The following is a 12468-nucleotide window of genomic DNA, read 5'->3' as shown; positions in this document are numbered from 1 at the left end:
CATGCAGTATTTACAGCTTCTGCCCAGAAATATGTTGGTAATTTTGATTCTTATAGCATTATTCTTGCAGCTTCAATAAGAGATCTGTTTTTCCTTTCAATCACTCCATTTTATTGTAGGGTCCTTGCTGCTGAAAACTCATGCATGATCCCACTCTCTTCACAAAATAATCTCATCACAGAATTCTTAAACTCAGTTCCATTGTCACTCCTGATTCTTCTTACTTAGAAATCAGGATGATTGTTGACTTGTCTTATGTGATTGATGATGATTTCACTAGCTTCATCTTTAGACTTTAGGGAATATGTCCAAGAGAACTTTGAGAAATCATCCACAAATACTAGACAGTATCTTTTTGCACTTGCTCAACAGACAAGTGACAGATTATGCAGTAGATGAGTTGAAGTCAGCTAGGTACACATTTCCTTTTCTTACTCCAGTAAGAACCACTTTGTTTCTTTTCTTGTTGGTCACAACACAGGCATTAGTATTAAATGTCACTGAGTTGCCCTCATCACAAAGCTGGCTGATACTCAACAGATTGTGTTTGAGTCCATCCACTAGAGCAACTTCCTCAATGATGACATTGTCTTTTGAAATCAAGCCATATCCCACAGTAAAACCCTTGTTGTCATCTCCAAAAGTGATACTTGGGTCAACTCTTTCCTTGAACTCAGTGAGCAGGATAGAATCTCCAGTCATGTGCCTTGAGCATCCACTATCCAAATACCAAAGATTCTTTCTCTTTCCCTGTACACAGCAAAATCAAATCAAGTTAATTTTGGTACCCAAGTTTCCTTGGGTCCTGTTTTGTTAGGCTTTTTCTTAGGTTTCTTAGGTTTGTCCTCATTTGACTTGGGCATTTCGAGATCATCCTTAGTCAATTGAGTAGAACCCTTAAAACCATTCATCATTGCAGAATTATCATGCACAGGTTGATTAACATGGAAATGCATATTTTGAGAAAACATGGTATTCCAGTATGGCATGCTAAATGGCATTTATGGCTTACTAAATGCAGCATAGTAAGGATTTTGTGCAAATGGCATATTAGCAAACTGTGCATTCAAATTATGTGCAGGCATAACATTAACAGGAATTGTAGGCATACTGGGAAATGAAGGAGGTGCAGACATGGAGGCAGGCATGGCAAGTTTGCAATTAACAGACAAATGATTGAAACTACCACACTTAACACAGACTTTTCCAGGGTGCAAATTTATCAGGTGTGTAGTTGTTATGTTTGTTAATCCCTACTTTTCCATTTCTATTATTTTTCCTTTTTGATTCTGCTCTCACTTCAATTTTCTCCAAACTGTCATTTAATTGCTTAATAGACAGATGCCCTACATTGACTCTCTTGTTTTGTTTCACTTGACTTGTTTCTCGTGGAACAAAGTTCTTAGAAACTGATCTATATTTCTCATTTAGCTTAGCAAGTTTAGCTTTGCTAACTGGTTTACTTACACTCAACGGATGTGGTTCATTGTCTTTCGACGGATAACCCTGTTGATCATTAGATGGATAATTTTCATCATCTGTCGAATCCACATCCATTGAAATTCCTTCAACCAAATATGAATCAAGCTTCTCCTTATTCTTTTTCCAAGCTGCATCACAAAAAGATTCTATATCTTGAACTTTAGTAATTTGAGCATGGACATCTCTAGATGATTTCCATGCCTTAATTATTTCTTGTTCTTGTTCAAACTGCTTTCTTAAAATTTCCTCTTTCTTAAGGGATTCAGTCAATTCATCTTTAGCAATCTTGCATTCTATTTTCAGTTTTTAAAACACAACAAATTGAGTTTCTAGCACAGTATTTCTTTCACTTAAAAACAGATTGTTCTCTTTAAGAATAGTATTTTCTTAAGTGAGAGACTTGACTGTAACACGCAGATGGTACAATTCGTAGACATGTCATTTATGGCATCATTACACTCAGCTTTAGATAACTGTGATAGATTGGTGGTGATTACCTGATTGCTTGATGAACTGACCTCTGTTTCATCTGATTTGGCCATAAGTGCTAAATTGACATAGCTTGTATCTTCATCATCTTCCAACCCATCAGCAGCCCAGTCATTTTCTTGTGTGATTAAAGCCCTTTCATTTTGTTTGAGCAACTCAAAGTATTTCTGTTTGTAGTCAACAGCCTCAAACTTCTTTTTACCAGAATCAGACTTTCTACACTCACTAGCAAAATGACCAGCCAAACCACACTTGAAACATTTGAATTTAGACTTATCAATCATGTTCCTGTTGGGCTTGGCTGCTCCAAAATTCTTCTTGAATTTGTGCATGGAAAACCTCCTGGATAGAAAAGCAAGATGCTCATCTATGTCATCCATGTCATCTTGACTAAGCTGATCTTCATGTTTAGCTACTAGCCCTCTTCCTTTGCCTTCACAAACTCTAGAGTTTGGTGCAGATTCAACAGCTTCAATCTTTGTCTCCTTCTCCTTTTCTTGCTCAGCAACTAATGCAATGGACCCTCCTTTCTTTCTTCTTTTCTCCATTTTCTCATCTTACTATATTTCAAGCTCATAGGTCTTTAGAAATCCATACAGTCTATCCCAGGTGAATTCCTTATAGTCTTGTGAGTTTCTTAGAGAGACTGTCATGGGTTTCCAATCCTTTGGTAGAGATCTCAGAAATTTGAGGTATGAGTATTTTTTTTGATAGACTCTTCCATGCAACTTTAGAGCATTTAGTAGCTTTTGAAATCTACTAAAAATGTCAGTGAGTGACTAACTTTCTTCACTATAAAAATGCTCTTATTGCTGAATCAAGAGTTGTATTTTATTTTCCCTTACTTTCTTAGTTCCATCACATATAACTTGAATAGTTTCTCAAACATCCTTGGCAGTTTTGCAGTTTATGATGTTGTCAAACATGTCACCATCAACACCATTAAACAAAATGTTCATGGTCTTTTTATCCTTTCTTACCTGTTCAATGTCAGGATCAGACCATTTTGCTCTAGGTTTTGGGACAGATGCTTCATTTTCTTTAGCAGCTCTCATAGGGACATGTGGACCTATCTCAATACAGTCCACATAGGCTTCATCTTGAGATAGTAGATGCAGATGCATTTTCACCTTCCAATGGTGATAGTTGTTTGTCCAGAAATGGAATCTTGACTCCAACATCCTTTTTGCTCATCTTGTTTGTTGTTGTGATCTTTAAACTCTTTGTTCTTCAAGAGCTTTCTCTTATACCAATTGTTATTCCCAAACAATGCAAACAAGAATTACAGAAGGGGGGTTGAATGGAATTTTGGCTTTTTTCAGTTTTATGAAATGTTCTTCTATAAATATATAACTGTGTTTGATTTAATCAAAATGCGGAATGAGAGTAATATTGAAATCAAAACACAAAGTAAATAAATACAAGTATTTAAAAACTTTCTGGTGGATTGAAGTTTTCCACCAGAGATATATATTGAGTAGAGAACTCTGTGATATAAATGTACACAGCTGCTTACAAGTTAAAGAACAAGAACAAAGAAATTCCTTACAGATTTTGCCTAATCTATTTCTCTGGAATACTGCTTGCTAACTTGGATAGTTTCAACTTGCTACTCTTGGTTTATATATCACCAAGTTACATGATAAAAAGACAAGATAATAAGAAAAACTATTTCTAGTCTAATTACATGCTGCTACATTTTTCTTACCAGCATCTTAGAATATCTTCTGTTTAGCATGGAAATGGAAATGCTTCTTTTGTTCTCTAAAATCTGAATTAGGCTGTCACATTCCATTTGCATACAATCAACGCATGTGACTGTCAAGTCACTGTCAACTACTCTTTTGAATTTGATCATCCGTTGAAAATCATCTTGATCATCCGTTGAAACTTAGCTTGATCATCCGTTGATGTAACACCCCAAATCCGGGGTCAGGAGACACTAGTACAAAAATAGCCTATTACGTCGGTTAAATAGGTCATATACGTCGGTCAAATGGCGACTATAGAAGGGGGACGTATAAAGTAACCATTTTTTTACGTCGGTTAAAAGGACGACGTATTATGTCTGATATACGTCGGTTGTATGACCGACGTAAAATAGGAAAAAACAGATGTATATGATTTTATATCGGCGAAGTATAAAAGCCTAGCAACCGACGTAAATTTTCTAAAAGCTAACGTATATGCCTATTATTTATAGGTTATTTTTGGCTCCGACGTATATAGCTACCATTATACGTCGCCAAAAATTTCAAATAACCGACGTAAATTATCAAAATAAAAGTTAATATATTCCTTCTGATTCTCTGTATACACATAAATTATGTTACTTATTTCATCTAACCAAAATCCTTAGCACAAGGATAGATTAAATTAAAAAACTATTATCACACACTTCAAAAGAATACATTCGCAATGCCTACATCTTGATATAACCATATCATACACTTAAACATAAACATCACACATCCTCCAATTATTCCAAAATAAAAATAAAATTCATTTCATAACTGCTGCTACCGATACTCTGCTTAGTAGCGCCGCTACAACCTCCCTTTCATAGTCCTCTCTTGCAAATAGGTAGTCATGAACAATGGCTGAGTAGACGTGCTGAATCAAATAATTACAACAAGATAGACCTCAAATAATAATTAAATATAAAAAAAGTTCAGATCAAATAACTTGGGGATATGCCCGTTAAATAATAATTAAAATCTTCTGCTCGATGGGAAAGAAATTGATGGTAAATTTAAAGCGCTCTAGTTCCCTCAAAAAATAAATTCTAAGATATTGCACACTTTTACTCAAAAATCCGAAACCTTGAAATTCTTCGGTACAATCATATAAATTTCCCTGAAATTAATTTTCACCTAAAAATCTCATTAAAAAATAAATTCCTAAAACTAAAAAAAATCATATAATTCTCTAAAAATAACTTGCATACTAGGATTTGAGGTGAGAAGGTGTTAAGGTCGTATAACTAGAAGCAACGTAAATTGGTCCTATTTTAATTATGTGAACTAAACTAAACACTGAATGTCTTTTTTCTCCGAAAGCTGCAACCAACCAAAAAGAAAGTGCAGCAAAACTTGAGAATAATAATATATTTAACAAATGAATAATAATATATTAACTTGGGCTATTGATAAATGCATCAAAAGGGCTATGCAATTATGTATCCCAAATGCACAATAAAAGGATAACTTGAGATATTCTTTTTAGATATTTCTCAAGCAAATATAAAAAATAAATACTAAACTTCTGTATAAAAAATTACTTCTGTTGCATAACTTTTGCCAAGAAAACACTACTACGTAAAATTTAAAACGTATACATGAACTTGGTAGTATAACAAGATAATAAGACCTTTTATGAACTTTTGTAATCTCCTGGTTAAGGGTCCATCTCCATATCAAGGTTTGCAAGAATACTTTCCAATGCTAACACTGCAAAACCAAATACAACTAAAAGAACTTCTCTGTTTTTTATGATACATATCTCTGTTTTGGTCTAATAGAGTTGTATATAGTAAAGCTCTATAATTATTTACTTGTAGAGACTGTACATCTATGAGGCATATGGTCCGTAGTTTAGAGAGTTTCCAGGTTTGTCCTAGAACTTTCAATACTTTTAAAAACATGTGGTGTGAGAAACTATATGATTACTCTCAGGGTTAAAACCTTCCTATAGATCTGCAACAAGTAAAAATAGTACAACTTCACTTAATTTAATGAAAACACAACATATTAACTTAATACCTTGCGGCACACAACGTAAATTAGCTACAAAGAACAGTTCTGGATTATCAAGGTTATACTATACCTAAAATTGATGACAGATTCTTGTCTCGTATCGCAGCTTGGATCCAGGTCCGACTTGAACACCTACACACGACACACCTATACTTTTAGGCTAATTTTCTGAACAATAGTATTGCAAGTAAAAATCTAATACTACATATGGCCTATTAAGCTTCTATTATTATTGTAATTATAATTTTTTCTTTTCAAATTACTTATACAACTCTACTATCTTAGTACCTCGGAGCGAAATTTATACATTATACTGAGCTTTATTATTAAGTTAACAAAATAAGCATGTGTAGCACTCAAATGTTTTAAAGGCCATAATAGCTTTCCAAGGCAGATGGTTTCCCAAGTTCTAGATCTCTGGCAATTCGGCTCACTTTAGACAACAAGTCTATATAATATAATAGTTTTACTGATCTAGAAGTATTATATGACAATCATACACCAAAAGGCATATTCCGGCTACATTTCTTTCCACAAAAATAACCACCAACTAAGGATATAAATAAGACCTACTTCTGCAAATTCTATTATCTTTAAAATGCCCGAGTTTAACAAATCACTTGTTCAAAAAACAAAGACACATATACATAACTACTTATAAACAAATATACACAACAAATAGAGTCATAAATTTATAAAAAAAATTATATGGATAAATCTAAAACAGCTATAGGAGCAATTTATAACCAATGCCCAAATTGAGTAAAGTTCTATGGAGTCCATCTTTAATTGGAGTCCTCGGAGTCCATATATGTTCTGCAAGTAAAATATAGCTTAAAATATTGGAAAACATATTATTTTTCGACAAACATCACTATTCTATCAAAAATCTTGTAGATTGCATACATTTTACAAGCAGAACATTGCAAAAATATATATTCTACAAAACATGTTTAGTTTGCAGAACATAAATGTTCATGTTGCAGAACATATTGCAGAACATACATATTGTACCGTAAATATATGAGATTTGCATGATTTTGTTGAAGTTATGCTATTTGTGTAACATGTTTTGCAAAATAACACGTTTTACAATATATTTTATTTGCAGAACGTAGATGGACTCCGAGGACTCCGATAAAAAGGTGGACTCCATAGAACTCAGCCCTGCCCAAATTTGCATAATTCAACATAATTGAATTTAAGAAAAACATAAAAACATGCAAGATGAGAGATATGGAGGAGGGAAGGGGGGGGAGAGAGAGAGAGAGAGTTAGAGAGAGAGAGAGAGAGATTACCAATAGCCTCATTGCGACCCAAATACGATGAGTTGAGAAACTTAACAAGACACCTACAGTTATATGAGAGGTTTAAGATGAGAATTTAATCGTATTCATATACATAAAGTATAAATTAGGAAATTTCTTGAAGATGAAGTGGCGGACATTTAGAATTAAAGCGATTAGGATTACTACTTACTACTGGTTTGAATTGAAATCTTTGAGAGTGTTTCTAGTAGTAGTCGCGGGAAAGAGGGAGGTTACTCTTAAGAATATGATTTGGGGAAGAACATAGTATAAACTGAATCAACTATATTTCCAAGTTCTAATATTTTTTTTATAATTTTAATAATTTATACGTCGACCCCAAACCCCAAAAACAACGTCGTGTATCCTAAAACTATATACGTAGGTAATATAAAGAACGACGTAAATACAATTTCTTTTTACGTCATCAATAAAATAACAGATGTATATTGTTACCTTATATGTCAGTTAAATTAAAGTTGATGTAAATATAATTTTTTTATACGTCGTCAATAAAATAACCGACGTATATTTTTACTTTATACGTCGATTATTAGACTGGCCGACATAAAAAATACATGGACAAGACATTGTACGTCGGCTGTAGGAGAACGTGACGTATAATGCCAGTATATACGTCGGTCTTTACTATGTCCGACGTAAAAGAGGTGACGCAAAAAGTCATTTTTGTACTAGTGAGATTTGGTCGTTACTCTGAAACCTCAATCCAAAATAATATGTTGAATCAATAAATAAATTCCAGCAACTGAAATATAGCATCTTTGATCCCAAACTACACCAGGATCTTTTCAAGTTATAGTTCTAGAAACAAGTATTCCAAATTCCACAAATAATTTTTCACTTTCTTTTCAAACTCTTTTCACAAATTCCCAAACTCAAAAATCAACCCACTAGTATAACTTCGAAAAGAAGTATACTAGGCCAACGATTTAATAACATATAATACATATATATAAACATAACTTTATACAGTAGAACTTACACTAGTTCGCAAACCCTGAACCAAACACCTTCCAAAAGCTTCTTTTTTACTTTCTCGAATTACGCGGCTAAACAGTACAAGCTAATCCTCACTGGAAGGTTAAATTTAAAAACAGGGAAGTATGAGCAAAAAAAATGCTCAGCAAGTTCATTATAGCATATATATAGTCTTTTTGATATAAAACCGACCTCTGCACTAGAGCAGAATATTTAAAATCATAATTGTTGAATCAGAAAATTTATTATCGAATTGAATAATTATTTTTCAACTGTATTCAAAACCATTTGGATATTTTTGAGCGAAATAACTCAGCAATACTTTGAATCTTGACGAGAATAAAACTCGTAAAACAGTGTTTACGGAAATATTGTAAACAACAATACATGAAACAGTGATTCTGAACTGAATCATAAACTTTATTCAAAACTGAACTCTTGATATCAATACCCATTTTGATGTCATGTCAAATTAGATATCAATACAAATTTTGATGCTCACAACATCCCATACTGAAGTCAACATCATTCATCTATATCAATACCACCTTTGATATTTAACAACAAACTAAATATCAACTTCAATCAGAAAACTGAATCATAACTGTATTTCACATTTCATCCAAAACAGAAACACTTGTTAAATCATTTATTGTATGATTATCCAAATAATTTAGAAATAACAATTTAGATTGGAATCGTCGAACAACGGTGTGTTGCCGCCGGTGATCAGCCGCGGAGCAACACTGGTATGCCGAAGCATATACAACTAAACAAAGGGGTATCCAAGGCACATATTGGCTTAAAAGGTATTATATCCTGTATAATACCTAGCTCACACTGGACCGCTACCACAGCCTCTTACGCAACCATCCAATCTTAAAACATTTTATTAAAAGGGGTCATAATAATTGACACCCTTATAAATTTTTATTCCCCCATTCACTTGGTCAGAAATACTCGCAACCAAATCAAATTTTTTTCTCAAAGTATAAAATATTTATAAATCCGATATTTGGATAAGTAAAAACACTTAACTCTTCTTTAACATATAATAGCAGAAGAGTACTTGTATAATAAACATTTAACTCAATATGTAAAACATTTATCTATTCTGAACTTGAGAATAGAAAAGCAATATTTGCATAATCATAAGCAGTTGGATATGAAAAATATTGAACTATTATGGAATTAGAATAATATAGAAAACTTGCATAATAGGGTTCAAAATAGACATCACTTGAACGATAAGTGAAGATATGGATACTTGCCTTTGATTTTTAGCCGTTAGTCACATTCCCAGTAACATAAACATCTCAGTCTGACATCTCAAGATATCACCGTCTTTCTATTTCAATAATTCACTGATGTGTTGCTCCTGCGATTGCTAGAAGCCAGGTATCCAATACCATTCCATTTCATTCTTTCCAATGTCTGGTCCTGATCAATTCGAACGATTCGCATCTATAATTAAAAGATACAACTTTAATCGTCTAAACTATAATTACTCGACGAACTGCGCATCAAAACCCTATCGTCTACCCATACGATAGCTCACACATAAAGAAAATAGTCAAATACAAGACTCTTGACTCACGTACGCACGTAATTCACATAACATATAAACACATAATCCACGTATCACATAATTCATATAACACATGCCTCGGTTTGTTAAAAGGTTCGACTCGGTACGTTTAAAACTGAAATTGGGTCAAAATACATCTTTTTGGTAAATACGCGACTCAGAATTAACATGAAAAACAAGCGACCTTCTGAAACAAAAGTATTTGGGTCTCGAAAGTATTTTTTAATGAAAGCGGAATATTTTTCTAAGTCTAGACACATTCGTTTCGTATTAAACGGACGAACGATCTATTTATTATGAATAAAATAAGAATAATTCAGTTAATAATAATATTAATTGGATATTCAATACCTTTATATAATTTTAAAAGATCAAAATAATTTTAGAATATTATTTGGCTCAATTATAAATAATTACACTTCATTCAACCTTTATAAATAAAATTAATTGATTAAATAAATTAATCAATTAATTAAATGAATAAATATTTAATCAAAACAAATTATAAATAATTGAATCAAATAATGATTTTTGAAAATAATAAAAGATAATAATTTGAAATCGAAATAAATATTTTAGAAAAAATTTAGAAATAACGTTTTTGTAAAATAGACTTTTCCCGGGGTCAGAACCCTCAAAATCAATCCCAAACAATACAATTTAACTATACTCTAATAAAATTTATAAATTATAAACACACAATAATTTATATCTGCACATATAAATACGCCAGAAACGAAAACACGGCCACTTGAACCAAAATTCGGGCCAAAAGTGACTTATACATCAACTTCTTAAAATTATGAAATAAATATATCATCACTAACATGCTATAATATACACAAGTACGAAAGCGGAATTTCGAAATCGTCACCCAAAATAAATTCTGATCACCCCGAAGTGATTATCTGATGTCTTGAAAATATCTCCAGAAAAAATCCGAAATTCATAGTCATAGACATAATACGCTGAAATGCCATGTGGATTAATTAAAATCGTCAAACTCCTTTTTTACGCCCCGAAAATAAATTAAAACGGAAAATATGCTACGCAAATTATCTCCTCAAAACCTTGTAATATAAATATCTATGTGTAGATATCGAAGCGTTGATCGTTTATATATATATAACAATTGAAATTTGGACGGACGGTTTGTGAGATATGATTTTTTGAAAATTAAAAAAATGAATAAATAAACAGAGAGACAGAGAAGGGGAAGAAAGAGGAGGGGAAAGAAAAGGGGGGAGGGGTATGCCGGGTGGGTTACAGGGGGTATGTAATTGTTTTTGTTTTTTTTGTTTTTTATTGAAACCAACAACTTAAGTCTTCACACGTAGCAAAGAAATCCTAAGAATTGTACACGTATTATTTGGATTGACATGTACCCCGTCAGCCTACTTCTGTTCCGCTTGTTGCGTTATAAAGATATAACTCACGGATAAAAAATACGTCAAAATAGTCCCAAAATAATTTTAAAATTTCTCAAATATTCAAAAACTAATAAAATATAAATTTTGTAATTTTTAATATATTTTTGGATCGCGCATCAGACCCGCATTTAGATATTTAACGAACAAATTTGCGAGTGAAACTAACTCGAAAAATTACCGAAATACTTCTAAAATTCTCATAATTTTTAAAAACTATTAAAATAAAATTTTCGTAATTTTTAATGCATTTTTTAATTGTCCATCCGACCCGCATTTTACTATTTAACGAATAGATGTGCGGGTGAATTTAATCCGAAATTTTTTTGAAACAATTTTAAAATTCTCGAAATATTCAAAACTTAAGAAAACACGAGTTTCAATAGTTTTGAAATATTCTGAAATTTAATACTAAATTTACACACACACACAGATATATATATCAGATCCAAAAATAGATTACTTAGCCGCTAAGTAACTGCAAAAACGATCTGATTGGATAATCTTTTCGATAACTATCAACCTGTTTTGGATAATTATCAAAACTTTTGGATAACTATTAAAATATTTGGATAATTATCAAGACCGGACTTCTTATAAAACACTTTATACGAAGATAATGTTATCAAAATGGTTATCGTATCGAAAATTTTATGTCGGGACGCGCACGGTTCAAACCGTAATCCGGATCGAAAAAGTCAAAATACGGAAAATATTTGGAATTATCATATTAGGTTAGGAAGGAGTTTTTCAAAGAGTTTCGGGTTGTAAAAACGCAAAAACAGTTATAGTTGGACGATTCTCGGCTTTATAAAATAGTTTTATAATTACTCAAAAACTAATTACTAAATCTATAAATTCTTATAAAATCATATAATAATCCAAAGATTACCAGAAAATATCATAACTATCCTTACTTTATTCTGGACATATTAAAAATCAAAAAACTTACACTTTATCACATATAAACACCCAAATATAAATATCAATCATTAGATAATTCACCAAAATTCCCATAATAATTATTTATTGTTAAAAATAATTTCACGATATTTCCCGGATATTACAAAACAATTTCAATATACTGAAATCAATAAGATCGGCTTTCATATAACTTTTGAAAATAATACATTTAAGTAAATATTTTCAAAAATTAACAAGAATCGATATAACATTTAACAATTAACACATTACCATTTAATAACACCAACTCGTCAAACAGGGATAAAATATCCACCATTTTATTCTTTCTAAATCATAAAAGCATATATATATATATATTCAAATAATAATTATAATAATTCTAAAAATGCGGGATATTACAGTTGAGACTTATGTTGATCATCCGTTGAGAGCTTTATGAGACATCCGTTGAGACTGTTTTCTTGGCAGTTAACTCTATTTCATTTATACAAGATTAC

At 31.9% G+C, this 12468-nt stretch overlaps 1 long non-coding RNA gene across 1 annotated transcript; it reads right to left on the bottom strand.

Moving 5' to 3' along the window:
* Window positions 1-4163: 4163 nt before the first annotated feature.
* On the bottom strand, window positions 4164-7314 carry LOC141696888 (uncharacterized). The gene is made up of 4 exons (XR_012564533.1): window positions 7206-7314; window positions 7025-7077; window positions 5797-5858; window positions 4164-4584 (listed from the first exon to the last, which is right to left on the bottom strand). It is a non-coding gene; the product is annotated as an uncharacterized LOC141696888 (long non-coding RNA).
* Window positions 7315-12468: the final 5154 nt, after the last annotated feature.

Source organism: Apium graveolens, chromosome 11 (genome assembly GCF_009905375.1).
Source record: "Apium graveolens cultivar Ventura chromosome 11, ASM990537v1, whole genome shotgun sequence".
NCBI classification, from domain to species: Eukaryota; Viridiplantae; Streptophyta; class Magnoliopsida; order Apiales; family Apiaceae; genus Apium; species Apium graveolens.
The sequence above is the reverse complement of the archived record's forward strand: the minus strand, read 5'-3'. Positions and strand labels throughout refer to the sequence as shown.